Here is a 17,920-nt window from a genome sequence, read left to right on the forward strand (position 1 = left end):
ATGTAAATGAACATGACATGACCCAAATCTGCTCTGTGTAAATGAATGTATTTTACCTTTAAGATAAGATGTTGCACATCCACCAAGCCATTTGTGTATTATGTTAACAAGAAGGCATAGCTGAGATTTAGTAGCTAAAAGTGGCATAAATTACAATAAGACAAAGCTGCTGAATAGTTCTCCACTAAATGATTTCCATAAAAAGCATTGCTATTATTCTATTAGTTATAATAGTGTTTTCAAGGTGCAAAACAAAAGTCATTACTCATCTGTGGTCTCTATGGTGAAGCTGGCTGCACCATTGACGTAACTTTAGTTTTAAAGCAGTCAGACGTGAATAAAGTTATCATAGCTCAGGTACAAACCCACCAACCACCAGAGGGGATGTTTATATTTTCTATAGCAATCTTTTATTTTTCATCATCTGTGGCAAAAACACGTTTCAATGTAAATTGTCTGGTAATATAAATTTGGTTAAATAAGAACTAAATGCTCTTTTCCCTTTCTTCAAATTTGACAGAAAACCTTTATGTTGCACAGGCAGAATGAATTATGATAAACAGGCTAATTCTGGTACATGAATATCTACGTCTTCAGCATATTCTGGAGGGCAAAACGTACAAAGACCAAATAAAGAAAGACAATAGAGAGAAATCCTGACAAATGTAAACCTGAATCAAAACCCTACAAAGAAAGGATAGCAGGCTTTGCAGATGAAAAACAAACAAACAAGCACACACAAGTTTAAGAAGCAGATAAGTGGGGTTATGACCGCTACAACATGAAGCGGGAAGGTTGACTGGATCGAAACAGGGGGCTGGGGACACCTTTTTTTTTAAACTACTTCTCCAGCAAACAGCATTATCTTGATTAAAGTTTAATTAAGGATCACATTTGGCTGTGCCTTCAGAGCGATCTACATGAGCAGATTTCCTGGGGCTTAACTCTATCGCTGGGAAAATCCTCCTTTATTACTTTCAACCTGTTGTAAAAGCTGTTGGCACGGAGGGACCGCTGCCTCATTCACTGGCCTTGTTTGCTGCTGGAAAAATCCGGAGTCTCAGGAGATCTCCCCACTGTGGTTCAATTTAATATCTGTCCTATCACTACAAGGCTCGGGCTCATTATTAATGATACTATTCATTAATTTCTTGTTGGGCTGATGTTATTTATTAAAATATTAAAGAAAGCTCCTGAGACACTCTCACGTAATGAGGGATGTGTCCTCCTTCCACAAACCCCCTCCTCCCTCCCTCCAACCCCCCTCTGCTGGATGGATGGTGGGTGGAATTACCCCACTCGGACGCTGCTAGCCTGCGCACCCTCATTAGTCGTTCTCCAGGGCTGAGTGACACCATAAATCCATTCTACACGTCCACCACCGGCAGCCATATACAAACGCACACCACTTGCCTCGCCCCGTTAATGAGCCATTCCCATGCACAGGGAATTGACTCGTGTCCATCCACCATAACCGGACAGTATTTTTTTGGAAGAGCTAAATTGCAGCCTTGGTATAGATTTAGGGCGTCGGGAAAACCGTTTCACTTCTCATTAACAAACTATCATGTTTGAAACTTGAAATTGAACTGATTGGCCATGTCTGCGGTGAATAGAGAGGTGTCGATTGTTAAAGCAGCATTACTGAAATGCCCGTAGACTTGATCGGTGAAAAAGCTTCTTTTTTTACTGACTTTACGGCAGGATACCTAAATTGCAAAAACAACAAATTGAGTTCAAGTTATTAAAGAGTGTTTCATTATTTATAAATGATATAGAGGGTAATAGTCTAATATCAGGAAAAACAATAACTACTCTGAAGTATTGAAGTACTAACAAATCTATAATGCAATATAACAAAACACAGGCTGATAAAGTCTGATGAAAATGTAGTGAGTGGTTCAAGAGGCTTGGGCATTACAACTTATATTGCTATGGCACCTTAAATTTGTGTATGTTGCCTGTTTCAAAGCCCTAGTATTAATGGTTGCTCATGGAAACCCAAGAATCCATTAATCATAATAATTAATCTGATCCAATTATATTGCAAAGAATATAACAAATTGCAGGGAAAAATAATGATCTATCACTGCCATGTCATAGGGATATGGGACTAAAGCAGTAATTAGACAGAGGGATTTTAAATAGTACACACCGAGCAAGCAGCTGATGGCTCTACTATTTGAATCTGATGATGTAATTAGAGACGAAGTTGAACACAGTGTTTTTGCTGGTTCAACTAATGAAGGTCTAGCTAGAGGTTTAGCCAGCTTTTCAGAGGCAAGATGTACAAGTAATTAATGTTTTTTGTTACTGTGTGTGCAAAAATGTAAACGTGTTGCTGGATGAGATGTGGACTTTTGTTTGAGGAGTGTGCCTTTTACGTCATATATAGGATTCCTGCAAAATCAACTTATAAACTTTGAATTTGAGGCCATTGAGGTCAGTTGAATGATTATAAAATACTACGTACGGTTTTCACGCTGAATATTGTGTTCACTTAAATTTACTAACAGATTGCTGAGAGCTCATAGATTGTAAATATGTGTGGCGTGTGATAGGAATGCAACAACAGGCTATAGACTGTGATGATTTGATTTTGACTTTGATCTAAGTGTTGCAACGAGTACAAAGACGTCAGGCGCTTATCACAGCGGCTCAAGAGCGTCTGCAAAACAAGACCTCAGCGATGCTCTGAAACATGTAAAGATGCAATGATTTCCACAGAGCAGGTAAATCCTAAGATGTAAAGCACATCCAATATACAGTAAATCCGCTGTTTGTTAGATAAAACACCATGTAGGCTACAAACCCTCTCAGTACATACAGCACTGCTACTCTGCACAACATTATCACCTAATCACAAGTAAGCTAATACAGGAAAATATAATTGGATATAGAAATAAAACAGCCAAGAAATTAAAGAGACCGTTCTCCACGAAAAACAAGCCCTTTAGAAATCCTCCTCTGCTCCTTGTTGTGGAACTGTTGACTTCTCGTGAGTACAGAATTAATCACCTGCCTGCCTTCCTGGTCTCCGTGCTAGGGCTCGAGGACAGAGGTAATAAGACAAGCCCTTCAGGGACGCACAGCCGAGTGTAAATATCAGCTGCTGTGCATATGTAAATCACTCCCAGATTTATTTATTTTTTAATTTCTTCTTAAAGGCTCAAGTGTGCTAATATCAAATAGCAAGCTTTTAGGGAGTGTTTAATGGATGTTGGTGGGTGGTAGGGGAGCGCCGGACTCTGGAGCGTTCGTCAGTTCATGAGTAATTAAGGGGTGTTTTGCAGAGCATAAATAATGCTGTTTGTATTGGCCCTATGCACGAGTGGAGCTCCGAGAGAAGAGAGGAGGTGGGCTTGGGTGGGGGGTGGAGGTGGGGTGGGTGGTGGGGGTTGGTGTTGGGCAGACAGGAACGGCAGGGGTTAACTCCTCAACACACACCTCTCCTCACCACATTGCACCTCTTAATGCAACACGCAGGCATTGAGAGGCTCATTTGTTAGTTCTATACCACTCAGCATTACTTAAAGAAAATGATTGTTCATGAGGATCACTCTGACGTGGGGAGAATTACTGCGTTTCTTTTCACTAACCTCCCTAATCGTTCTTTGATGAAATAAATGTCATAACTGGAATGCATACACAGCAATGAGTACTGAACCACTAAAGGTACCTAGTTTTTGTTCTAATCTATGGATGTAGCCACATGTAATATACCCTATATTAATAGCACAAATATAAAAAATGAAGAAAAAGGGATCCTATAGGTAATTTACTTTATGGTAATTATTTTTTCCTCTAGACAAACACACCTACTGTATCCCCTTTGTGTGATATTTGCACTTGTTTCTTCATTTTATAGTGGAGTTTTAGGTTTTTCTAGAGGTGAGGAGATCAGACTAGCCATATTCTAAACTATTATTTTTTACCTAAAATGTACCTCTCTTCCTTTAATGTTGTCATTCGTGTTCTCTTTGCTTTTGTTTTCCATACAGCACTTTGTAACAGTGCTTTATGTATAATAGTCCATGATTATTTTTATGAACCAACTTTGGTACATCATCCTTGAATGTTACTTTTTCTGTAGGTATTGACTTCATACACATATTACACTATGTTAACTTAACAGTTTCATCATAAGGCTGTTGTAACAAATCCACCATAAAAAAAAAGGTATTCTGAACAGTGTGTACTGTAAGTCATGTCAGAGCAGGTCATTTTCACTGGGATAGGAAATAGAGTTATTTCTTCACACATTAGTAGGAGTTGACAGGCCATGGAATGTACTGCACCCGAGCGCACTAATGGTCAGTGGGTAATTCCTCCTCCCCAACACCACCACTGCAGACACCAAAGGAGTAGGAGCCATTTATAGATCATTCCCTCGTCTCCTCTTGCCAACATGTTCACCTGCACTTGCTAAGATATGCGCGGCTCTACTTGCCAGAGATATCACTCCAATTGGTGAGATTTCCCTTCAGAAAGAACATAAAACCTTGTGATATATATTTATATTAGAGCCAGTTATTTTGTCGTATTAATCACAGCAGGAGGGTTTTATTTTCCACAACACAAAACATTTATCATGCACATGAAATATGTTTCTTGTTAGCATTAATATGATCGTAACACAGCAAGTGCAGTCGATTTGCCATGAGAGGAAACGAAGCTCTAGAGGAAATAAGTGATTCTAAACGGTGCTCTACTTTATGAAACTGTGATCCAATATTGCATCTAACAAAGAGGGAATACATACCCTACCCTCCTCCTCCTCATCCCAGTTTTAGGTGCCACAAAGGACTGTGCTCGTGAAGAGAAACAGACTCACAATATGGGCTTACAAGTTCCTCTGGGTACAATTATACCATATCGCTCTAGTAACAAGTGGCTTAGGTAAGGGGGACAAGAGGACAACCTCTTCAGTGAAACAATTTAGCCGTCATGACTGTGTGGCAGGACCCAGTCCTGTTTGGGAAGCAGGCTGATCCCCAGAGTCAGAGGATAATCTTGTCCAGCCCAAAGAACCAATAAATCAATCTGGTTTAACAACCACATTTCACAGACCTCTGTTTAGCTCTATCAAAAACAACAAAGAGAAACATTGGTATGGGCTTTTAAAATACATTGTTCACCATGTGACATCCATAAACACCAATTCACAACAGGAAAAGCATCTAATCCGACTACTTCTCTGAACATTTCTCCGTCTTTAAGCTAATTCAAAATGGTAAATTTGTCATTGCTGATGATGCCAAAGAACTATAACAGCTGCTTGATAAAAATGACCAAAGACAGCTCAGAGAATATTATAACTAAGTTTATTCCACTATCACCTCCAGGATCATACACACAAAAGACGTGTTTATTCATTAGACTTTTAATAAGCTGAGGTATCAGAGCAGACACATGCTGGGGTTGTTTGTGACTCACTAGGAGGTACTGTAAAGCTAACAGGGGCTGGCAGCACCTGTGCCCCCACGTTCCAGCTGCCAGCGCTGTGCCGCGGGGCCCAGGAGAGGCACATTAGCTGGGGCTGAGACTGGAGCTCCACTAGCCTGGTCATGCTGGGGAAATGTCAGCCGCAAAACCAGCCAGGTCCACTGAGCCCTGAGCCTGGCTCTGGCGCCCAGCATGACTCTGACATGATCATGGACGGCGGTTGTGACACATGTAAGCAATGACTCCACACAGCTATCTGATCAGCATTACGCCACTGTCAGAAGGCTCCGACTACAGGAGCGTGATGAGAGCTGCGATAGGGCTCCCTCTCTCAAATGGGTCGGAGATAGAGGTGGCCGGTCCACCTCCCTGAAAGTACGCAGCACTAAACACTACCTTCTGTGTATCAACAGCATGTGATGTGTATGAAAACACTCAAGGAGTCAGACGAAAAATATCTGGTCATAATCTAATTCATTCATTTATTTTCCATTAATCTATTTATCTTTTTCTCACTTGATGCATTTATTTTTAATGAACACACAAGTAGGATTTAAAATACACCAGGAGTAAAACAAGCATTATTTGTCATACGCCTGTGTGTGTGTGTGTGCATCAACCATCAATCATTGCCATCAGAATTGCCACAGTCTGCTGTCAGGGCCTATTACTGCTGAATTCATTTCCCTCAATTAATTCAAAATCTAACCCCTTGGCAGCCACCAATGTATGTTTTTTTATATCCATCCACCCACCTATTTGTCAAAATGGACTCAGTGACAGTACAGTCATGCATTCATTATAAAAATGAGAAACAATAGTGCACACATATCATTAATTAACTCAGCATTTAGAAAAGACAAATATACAGCGACAGCATTTCTGCATATACTGTGGTCTGGACTCCAGTCAACATCTCAGACTATACGCACTTGGATATTGCCAGAAAAATTCCATTGTTAAACATTTTTCCCAAAGCAATCTCGATTACAAAGAAGAACCGTTGTCTGATAATGATGTTTGCTGACCCCACTCATCTTTAATTTTACTATTTTTCTGATGACAATGAGCATATGAAGCCAAAGCCCACACTTGAGATCCCATCAGTTAAGTAAGAAAAGACAAAGAAATGTCATCAGCAGTGTAATATTGCTTGATCATTTGTCTTATCTAACGCCCCACCCCCTTTCCTCATACACACATAGACACGAAGATAAACAACAAAAATACGAAAAGTACATAATTAATAAACAGAACAAAGGGCAACTATCCTTATCACCAAGGCTACTGTATCCGTTTTGTCTTGACTTTCATGCCTAAAATGTAGTGTTTAAATTAATTAAGCTTGAACAAGATTTAACTTCAGGATATCATTTGAAAGTATAATTGCCCAGAGGGATTAAAATGGACTCGATGGGCTGTAGTGTCACCCCACTGAGCTCCCCGTGTTGAGAAATGTCCAATTTTAAAGATTAATTTGCATCTTTGAGGAGAACGTCTTAAAGTCAATCTTTCTCAAACGTTAAAAGATGAAAAAGAAAAAGAATTTGCAATCAGATGCCACTTGACTAAAATGTTCACCATGCAGAATGCACGATTACATTTTTTTCCTGCGCATGATTCCAATCGCTTTAGTGGCTGTGCAGGGAGCATTTCACCGTGTATATTAATTACACAGGGACTTTGTCATGTGAGGGTCACAGCAGCCATGCTTGCTAAGCTGGGTCATTTAAACTGGGAGTGCAGCTTTGTGAGCCTGCTGTGCACATCACGGCCTCAGTCAGAAGGCAAAGAGCTGCAGAGATAGGTTGCTGGTGTGATTACCGGTTCAGTAATAAATACCAATTTTTCAACGGCACCAGCAGAACTCCTGCGTCTAAGCAGCTCACAATAGGATTAAAATACGCCTATTAGACTGTGTTTATTACATATTAGAAAGTTAGGACCGCCAATTATTCTGCCCACTTGTAGCATACATTTATCATTTATTTATTTATTGAAAAAACAGCGAGGGAATGTAAATCATGTTTATAAAACCTGCACTAGTGGTTATTTAGCACCAAATGATATTTTCCAAGTCTGAAACATGTTTTTTTTAAACCAAACCTGTTTTGTGTAAACCAAACTATTAAATTTGCTTCCCGTGCAGTGCCTTTGCCACAAGTGTTGGTTGACATGAGCTCATGTGACATTTGGGAGGAGGGACGGGCGTTCGTCGTGGATGGTTAGGCTTACAGCTATGACTCAGCTTGTTGACGTGTGGGACATTTCTCACATCTCTTTAGGCAAACACACCAAACAGCTCCAAATTGCTCCTAACAACTCCCAGACCAGAAGGAAAGGGATGCTCCTCCTGTTATTCCAAGAGCCACAAAGTTTGTACGTTTTATTTCATGCATTTCATACATTGTTTTGGAAACGCATGCATGTTTCAAAGAGGAAAAACCAAAAAAAATAAAAAAAATAATAATATTAGAAAACAAAATTTCTAAATTTTTGACAAACTTCTACAAGTATAATAATCCAAATGTTTTGGTGTCGAAGTGAAAGTAAAATGTAAAACATTCCTTCCATTATTCAGCATCGCGCTGTAATTTATGACCAATGAGATTGCCTGATTAAATAGAAAATAAAAGTAAAACATTGGGCTCCTTTCTTTCTGTATTTAGGAATGAAATCTCACGAAGTTGTGACCAGACATAAAAAAGTGATCTGCACAGGGTTGATTGGTCATGTCATGCGATATACATGTGTCAATACTTGCGTGTCTAAATGTAAAGAAGTAAGGACTGTTCATTGAGATTTTATATTAGTGTATGAAGAATGATAACTGGGCTAGAAATACACAGCACAAATACTATTTTCCGTGATATTTGCATCAGAAAGACACACCTGGAGCTCTACTTCCTTGAAATAATTACAGTTGTACTGTTATGGGGGTCATAACTCATCCTCCTCGTCCTAAAATATTTCCTGTGTGAAAGAAAAATCTCAACACGCTCATGCTAACGTCCATAAAGCATTTTATTGTTCAGTGGGAAGCATGAATTAGGCCCCACTCAGTATGTAGAAGTGATATCCAAATCATATGATGTGTCCTTTTGAGGCACACCTAACAAGTTTCATTTCTGATTAGCTCAGCAGAAACTGTGATAGTTTGCCTTGATAAATTAGAGGAGGCGAGATTTAATGAACGGAACATGGGGGTCACCTTTGTTTCTTGGGGTGATACAATAAGAAAAAAACAAACAGATTTTTCTTACTGCCACATGCCTCTCCTTAATAATCAGATTTCTCATCCTCCTCGTAATAGAGGGTGCACAGAATCTCATTACCTCCTCTAGCTGAGGGGAGAGAGGCAACACTTCTTCTTTGACTTCCTCTGTAAACCGGGGAGGGGAGGGAGAGGACGGGGTGGCGGTAGAGAAAGCATGGGACACACTGAGTTCTGCTTATTTGCACATACATCGACATCCCCTTACAGATATGTAAATGATTCAGGCAAAACCCAAATGCTAAAGTCGACACCATTAGTTTTCCACTTCATAATCTCCACATGGGGCCGTTAGAGGGATAATGTACCATACAATACATGGTTTACTTTTAATTAATAGGGAAAACGTATTTTGAAACGAATATTAAATCTAGATTAATGTGGAAAAACCTCCCAGCTCTTTGTAAATGTAAGTCTCTGCTCCTTTTAAAGAAAGAGGGAACACAGCACAAACAGTCCACTTGAGGACGAAACAAATCTAAATTCAAGCGCCATGAAATTGTTTAATGGAACAATGGGAGAGTTAATTATTTTGATAAATAAAGGGATAGGGTTGTCATCCTGTCACCAGAGAAGAGACAAAGTCATGCTGGAATGAGAAAAAAATATTCAAACTGAAAATATAGGGTTCATATTGGTGTAGCTGCTGTAAATATTGTTGTTATTTGTGAAACAATTAATAGATTAATAGATTTGTTGATCAACAAATTTTCGACAATTTTGATAATGGAGTTAACTGCTCTTTGAGGCTGTACGTATAGGCACAGCAACGTTATTATGAGTCCAACTGCTTTTTCTCCACCCTGCGTAGTATTTAAGCGCTAGGATTGGCCATGCATCCATGCTCGCCGACATACTGCTGGCCCGATTTTTGTTCAAGTCCTTTGAACAACTTGAACTCAATGCATAACCTTAACCAATCGTCTCTGCTTCAACTCGCTATATGCAGGGCGGGTCTTGCCAAGAAATGCACTGGGATTTATTGTAAGGCGGCAGAGCAATGCTTTAAACTAAATGCTAATGTTGGCATGCTAACATGCACACAATGACAACGTTAACATGCTGATGATAATCAGTTGTAATGGTTAATGGTTGTAATGGTTAGCACAAAATGTTAAGTACATCTGATGGGAATGTCATTAGCTTCGCAGGTATTTTGGGATAAACCATAGTTGAAACTTGGCCTGATGGCAAGAGGAAAATTGTCAGTATTATTCATTCTCTGGAAAACATGAATGTCTGCATTTAAAATGTCTTAGCAATTCATTCAAATAGTTGTTGAGTGCAGTCTGAAGCAAAATGGTGAACCGACCGACATCCCAATCCCGAGAGCCACATTACGAGCATGGCTTTACAGTATAGTTTACGCACTTCTCTTTTTTTAAATTATTTTAATAATTAAAAATTATATATTTTTGCACAATTTGACAATGTGCTGTCGAAAGTTGTGTGTGATTATCACTGTTATTTGTAGACTAAACAATAAATATATTTGAAAAACTACAACCGCTACTACGCATTAATGGATAATAACAAGAATCACAATTTACAGCCGTAGTCGGTTTATTATCCCACCTTTTAATGTCAACTGAATACAAGGATTCATAGACGGTGAATAACACTAGATTATAAATGTTCAATCATTAGCGTCTTTTTCCTCTTAACTATGTTAAACAGAAATCCACATATAGCACATAACTTCTATTCTAAACTCCTACTGTCAAAAGCCCTGTAGTTATATAGGTTTGATACATCAGACTTCTTCTGAGGTTTTAAAAAATATGTTTGATCTCCTTTGTTCATTCTTCCATATGACAGACCACAAAGTAAAAGCAAGAGGAACAGCTCCTCCACCACCCAAAGTGGCACAGTGCAGTATAACCCTCTGCAATGCTCTGCTCTCTCCAAATGCCAGACTTTATTGCCAGGTTGAGCCCTGGTTAGACCAATCTGCACTTCTTATATCCCCTCTCCCCACTTCCTTTGTCATAAATCCATCTTTCCAACATCACAAACTCCCTTGATCAACACACTGCTCCGTTCCTTTAACTCACAAAGCATACATGTCGGCCAAGCCTTGCAGCTGAAGGGGTGTTTGTTCCGTCACCGATGGTGCTTCATGAACACTGTACAAGTGGCTCTTCTTTTCTGAGCACATGGGGTGTTCCCACTCCCCTAAGCAGGAGGTGACAAAGCATTTAGCAGCGTCTCTACAGTAAGTGAGACATTTGGCTTCAGTTTGCATTAAGCACAACAATTAATGCATGTTAATTCTTAATTATGCTAATTCCATTTGAAACGGGCTGTGAGGTTCTGTGAGGGTGGCTGGGTGAGAGAGGACGCTTTGGCGACATGGAGTTGTTGTTTTCTCTGGTAATGCTCCTAGCACATTCACATGTCCTCTGGTGTTAGGGACCCTTAATGAGGATGGAAGTTCAAACATGACATGCTCTCGGCTCATAAAAATAATTGGGCTGTTTTTTTTTTTATCTGCCAAAAAAGGAAAATAATCGGAAAACAATGTAATTTATTTGCATGAATCGCTACCAAAATTTACAAGAGTACTTTAAAACACCATGACTTGTTATTTTAACACGAAACAGTGGTGCAAACAGGACGCTCTGAATGGCTTTTAACTGCTGTAAGAAACATAAACAATGAACTGCTCTGTGTACATTGTAGTTTTAAGTATGGAAAAAATTACAATATAGCTCAGGAACTTGAGATATTCTTGTCGGAATATATGCTGAAATGATTCTAACTTGACATGAATTAATGGAGGTTTAATGTCTTGATGGCTGACTGTGACTATGGAAAGCAACAAAAGGGTTTCGGTGGGCAGATTACACTTTTGGGAAACTCTGCCTTCAAGAGTTCAGTTTACCATCAATCTATTTCCATCTATCTAAAACGTACTGTAACACATGAAAACCAAAACAGGTCACCAAAGAGCAGGTTAAATCGTCTCCGTCTCTACTGTTAATACGCTTTAGGTCACTGATGAATCTCGGAGACATCTTGCTTATTTCGGCTCTGAAATTTTGTGTTTTGGGGTTCGGCCTTATGCCTGGTCATAGCTTCACACTCATAATTCCCCTGAGGAGCACAACAAAGCCATCTGTCTTGTGGGTAATGTACTGTACACATGTGCTGCAATGAGATACAATGAAATCAAACCAAATTGTGTGAACAAATGAGTGTATCTAATTTTCTAATCTTTTTGCTGTAAGCAATTTTAAAGCAAATTCAACCAGATCTTTGTTTCAGAATAAATGTGTCTGTGTCCCTTATAAGCGTGCTGTCTTATTAGGGCAATTCCCCAACCAGAAACCTGCAAAATGTGCACTTTTGATTTTACAGTTCCATAAAATGTCTCTAATTCTCTTTATTCTCTTGTGTTTAGGGTATTCAAGGAAAATGAACAAGACATGGTTCGCACTGTTAAAGACTGTGGCAGTCGGAATATTTCACCTGACACGAGCTGTGCAAGTCGCATGGCACAGCCAACCACAACTGGGCCATTAAATATATGTAAATGAAGAGAAACACAAGAGAGCCGGGTATAATAGCACGCACAAGGGAGAAATGGATCCTGGGTAGTGATTAATTTATTTGATGATGCCTCTAGTGAGGAATTTTAGGTCACAAATGAAGTGACAGGATGACAAATTACCATTTTAAGGAATTTACTGGGAATCATTAATGAACAATTGTCAAGTAGTTTACAGCAGGCAGAGAAGATGGAATACATGTAGATCTCTCTCCTTATCAAGGATTTTATTCTTTTTAGCACTTGTAATATATAAGATGCAGCAAGCTATTCTAACTGAACAGCAAATCTATTTAGAATACAAAAAGACACAATTAAATAGCCGTTTGGAGTGAGGTGAAAAAAAATTAAGTTTGAGGTACAAGGAGCAGTCGTCAGCTTCTTAATCTGGATAAACCTTGCTGTGATTGCACATTAAAGTGTGTTATCTACAATGGCACTCAGAATCATGATCTTATCAACACGAAACTTTGTAATTTGACTTTTAGTCTTCAAACTTCTGTTATTACCGCTCTGTCACCAATTTAAGGAATATAGCCATCAAGCCACATAGAGCAAACGCAGTGATTTAGCATGCCCTGTGTATCATAATCATATCATATTATTTCTAACTAGTTCAAAAATAATTCTGATTCCAGTGTAAATCAACACCTATAATGATGCTTTATAGTTTCAAGCACATGTCTAATTAAGAAAAGGGTCATACGGAGTGATGCAAGGCCTGGCATGTTCCGTAAAGGAAGAAATATATAGATTGCTTCTGGCATCTTTTAAACAGTTTGGCTTTGTCACTGACAGAATAAATCAATTCATTAATTAAAATTAAGCTCATGTGTAAAAGACGGTATCATAGTTTATTTAAGTGTTAAAGGAGACAGATGCTCTTTCAAGAGTCGCTGTCAAGCTTGTCTGTCCCGTTCACTTTGCTGCGTTTAAATGGCTTTTAAAAGCCAGTGGTAAAAGAGAGCTGAGATGACAGGAGGAATCTTCATTGCATGTATTAATTCGACAGATTCCTTGATTCCCCTCCTGGGCCCCTCTGGAGGACCCAATGCTTCAGCGACTCGATGGTGCATTACAGTAGGTGTGACAAATATCTTTGGTTTAGAAGTGCGAGTGGTGTGTTGGTTCACAGATGACATTTCACTGGGATGTCTAAAAACACTCATAATTGTACTTTCCAAAAGGGAAGCGGTGTCACAATGTGGTCCGCAATGATGTGTCCCTAAGACGAGGCCACTCTGTGTCCGATATCGTTATATTTGTTTTATGTGGAGCATTACTCTAGAGGAGCAGATTTCACTTTGGTTAGAAAATTAAAATAATGCATTGCATTTGAAATAGCGATATAGTGACACAAAAAGCTGCTGAAAAGGTTAAATGTGTGCAAATAGCATTAAGTGCAATTTGGCTAAACAGCATCTACATTTACACAACAATGTGGAGTTTAGTTCACCATTCCTCAATAGCTAAAGTCAAACTGAATTTAGTTTTTCTGTTAGAAATCAGTATTTTTGGCCTTGGTGTTACTTATTTGGTTGAAATGGTACCAAAAAGAAGAACAATAAGTTGATAGGGTTGAAGTTGTGTTGAGTTGATTGCCATTAGTAGTTTTGATGTATTTTATGCTTGGAAGTTAAACAGGTCATAATTCCTTTTAGTGTGTATTTTATATTCCTGTGAAAACATCTCCCTCAAACTGTATGTATTGACGTTCCTTGCCAAAAACGAAATTTTAAAAGATTATATTTGAACACATCATGATAACATTATTTTTTACCATTGCCTTTTATTTTTACTGAATAGAGCTTCAACGCATCACAGTGTAACTCAATGGAAACTCCTTACCGGCTCCCTGATTATGCCAAGGAGGACTGTGCTGCTCACAGGCTCCTAACAGCTAAGGACTAATGTTAAGGAATCTGCGACTAGAAAGCATTAATGCCCTCACTTGAACTTCACAAATCAGTCATTCCTCATCCATTGCGGGGCTTTCGAAGCGAGAAAAAGAATAACTAGAAACAGGGTGTTCGACAAAGGGTCAGTTGTGCGATGCAGCACAGCGGCGCTAGTGGCCAGTTAGGACACACCAATAAGAAAGAATGCAATCAAACTGATTTTGTCACTGAGGCTTGCTTGCTGGCGTCGCAATCAGTTTGGACACGGACACCATAATCTAGAGACACAGTCTCATTCTCAAGAGACCTGATACAACTTGGTAGCCACAAGGGGGCCACCTGCAAGGGCTTTTTGGTGACCACAGAGTAACTTTGTGTGGCCACAGTTATTGCCAAATGTCAACAGTTTCCACAAAATAAGTCCAAAAAACAGATTTATCCTCTTTTGAAAAATAGAAAAATGATGCACAATAGGTGCAGTATCATTATAGTTTAGATTTTACAACACAATAGTGACAAAAACTCTTATTTCCGTTTAGATTGCATATTGAGGCCTTGTTGCCCATTATATTGTATTAACCAGATGGTTTCTTTGTGGGTGATTGGATGAACCACTTGCCAAAAATTCTTGCCGAAGCCAGTAGGCACAGGAGCCAAACCATCTTTTGCATCAAGAAAAGCCTTCAGTTGTTTTTCTTTGCTTTTTTCCCAATGATGAAACACCATCCAGTTCTGATATAACTGATGTTATTGCAGCATCTACAGTATGCTGACCTCTTCCTGAGCCGCCATTGCTGTTTTGAACAGTCGCCTTTCTGCATCGCCTCACACACACCTAAACCACACCCATACCTGACTCCTCACAGGATGCCGATTGGTCAGTGCACTGGCTTGCCGGACACAAATGCTTTACTCGAAGCCCGACAAGATGGATTTTGGTGCGATATGTGATCCATAGATTCACATGTGATTTCGTGACATTGCGAGAATCCAGCTGCCGTGCAAGGCTTTGCTTGTGTTTGAACTTTCAGACCACTGCAAACCAGGCAGAGATACAAACAATCTATATGATACAACCAATATAGAACAATATCAATAGGTACAATTGCCCGACAACTTTCTTATCCATAACATTTCCTGGACGCACTACTCTTGAATTATGTCACAGCACAAAGAAGCAGTGCACTCTCTTTCTCTGTCCCAGAATGCATTAAATCAAATATCACAGCGGACCGACTTAGTCTTTCTACCATGGTTCTGGGTTATTTTGCTCACACGTTTCCTCTAGATTAATTACATGAATGATTACTTTGCTCAGGAAAGCAACACTCCTACTGAACATAAGTCTGGCAATAACACAACAGCCTATCACAATTCACTGGTGCAGACACAGCCTATTTTTGCTCACTACGCAAGTATTGCATTAGAGGGAAACGTGGAAATTGGATGCTGAAATTGAAAAGTCTTTTTTGAAGAGCTAGCTCCGCCGAAGAATGAACCATTTCTCTTGTTCTCTTTCAACAGTCCAAAAACTGATTTATTGATTATCTTATGGGGTGGTTAATCATTTGTCAAGAAGTTTGTAGAAAACAATGTACGTTTCTCGTAAGTGTTTAATTTGAATATTTCAGTTCTGAGAGCAAGCGTGAATGCTTTGAGCTGAGAGGTCATCCATTTAGAGTTGTACTTGACAGTTATTAAGCTGAAAAGGGAATTACAAAAAAAAAAACAGTTTTAACCATTTTAACTTCATCCACATGTCATGATTTTAGCAGAAATCTCTGAGAGTGCGTCGAGATATAGACGGATACTGTACACAGAGAAAGGTGACACATAGACAGTATATATGTAATCCATATCTCCACTGCAACACCTCGTTTATTATTTTGTTTTTAACCAGTGAGACATGGGATACTCTACCTCTGCATAACCTCTGACCAAACCTCTTTGGTGTCACAACTGAATGCATGAGTGATCAGGGTAATGTTCACACTCTGCATTGGATACACATTGCATGTACCATGAAAGTGACTATGGGCTTCTTTCCAGATTGTGCCCAATTTCATGGTGCTATACACACACAGCGTCAGTTGATCAGTTGTGGATAGTAACGGCAGTAATATAATTCAGCATTTTGCATTTTAAGTTATGCAGTGAGTTCTGTAAGTAGGACTTGTGGCACCAACATGTTTAAATAAAGACAGTAAAGCATCACAGATCTCCTATGTGTTTTAAAGATGGGACGGTCTATGTACACATTTATTGGGAACCTGAGAACCTACTGAGATCATCTCTCCCTGTGATGCAGAAATAAAAAATGGATATTCTCTCTCTCTCTCTTCCCTCCTCTCCTGCTCTTGGCCTTTGTGGCGAGAATAATAAACTGAATGCAAGTGATGTGTGTGGTTGTGGTTTGATTAACCTCTGCTCCAAGCTGTTGCTCCACACAACATCATTGCCTATTGACCCGCAGGTGCTCAGAGGTAGGGCTGGTGTAAAGGTCTGGAGATGTGGGACTAGCAGTGGTAACAGGCCCCGGCCTAATTGTCTATTCTTTGGAAGCTGAAGTTATTGGCAGCTGCCACTGTCTCAACCGTCTTAGCTCTAGCAAAACGAACCAGGGCCTGCTAATTGCAATGGCCTTTTCATCATCTCAAATCAAACACTTTCATAGAAGCCAGGAGAGGCAGCATCCTCTCAGACCATTAGGGAAGTACTGTAAGTATAGCGCTGAGCTGGACAGGCGCATCACCTACACCACTCCCAGGATGTTACGCACTTTCCCTCACTAGCTATGGGAGTATTTAGCACACAGACCCATTGACCTCCTCTCTCTCTCTCCTCACCTGAAAGCCATAACCCGATTTTACCAGTCATTTAAAAGGGTGGTTGGCAGGAGGGCGGATAGCAGCTCGGATGGCGGGTGTAAGTGTGGGGGGGGGGGGGGGGTGATGGCGGTGTTCAGCAGTGCTGGATTGTAAGGGAGGGCAACTGGTCCTCCTGACAAGAGATCAATACTGTCCTCGGAGTGGCTGGAGTCAAGCTGCTGGGTCTGACAGGGGGCCGTGTGGCGTAATTGGATCAGGGGGCGCAGCAAGTCGCCGGCCCACCCCCCCCCCTCAGTACTGTCACAGCTGTCACATGTCATCCTCCTGCACTGCTGTCACCCCAGGAGGCTAGTGGTTCTCTCCCTCTCCCCTTCCCCTCGCACCCATGCAAATGTCCACTTAGCAGATGAATGCCGCCAATATTAGGCACATTCTTCATGCTTTTATGCAAAAGTAAAATCTATGTCATTTGAGAATTTCATGGAAATAAAGTCACCATTTATTCAGAGCCGAAAGGGTGAATCCGCCTGTAAAAAGTGAAAATGGCTTGGTTCAGCTTATTAATAATGGAAAGAAAATAAGGCTTTGGAAAAACAAACAATGAGGGAGTTGAGGATTAGAGAGGGGGGGGGGGGGGGGGGGGGGGAAGAAAAGCGAAAGAAAAAAACTTTATAGACAGCATACAGTAATGAAAAATCACTCACCTGTAAATTACCTCATATAACTCACCAGCAACACTTAATCCAAAACTATTGATTGACTGATGTGTAAACCCTGCCGAATGTCTGTAAATTGAACCATGTATTGTGAGGTGTTGGTTGTTTCCAATAAATATTGTAGCACCATTGTCAGATAGGACTTAAGTCGATAGATCCTCAAGCAGAAATATACAAAAAAAAAAAGTCCAGTATCTTAATTATCTTTC

The sequence above is a fragment of the Anarhichas minor genome, unplaced genomic scaffold (genome assembly GCF_050575085.1).
Source record: "Anarhichas minor isolate MPS153535 unplaced genomic scaffold, ASM5057508v1 ptg000004l, whole genome shotgun sequence".
NCBI classification, from domain to species: Eukaryota; Metazoa; Chordata; class Actinopteri; order Perciformes; family Anarhichadidae; genus Anarhichas; species Anarhichas minor.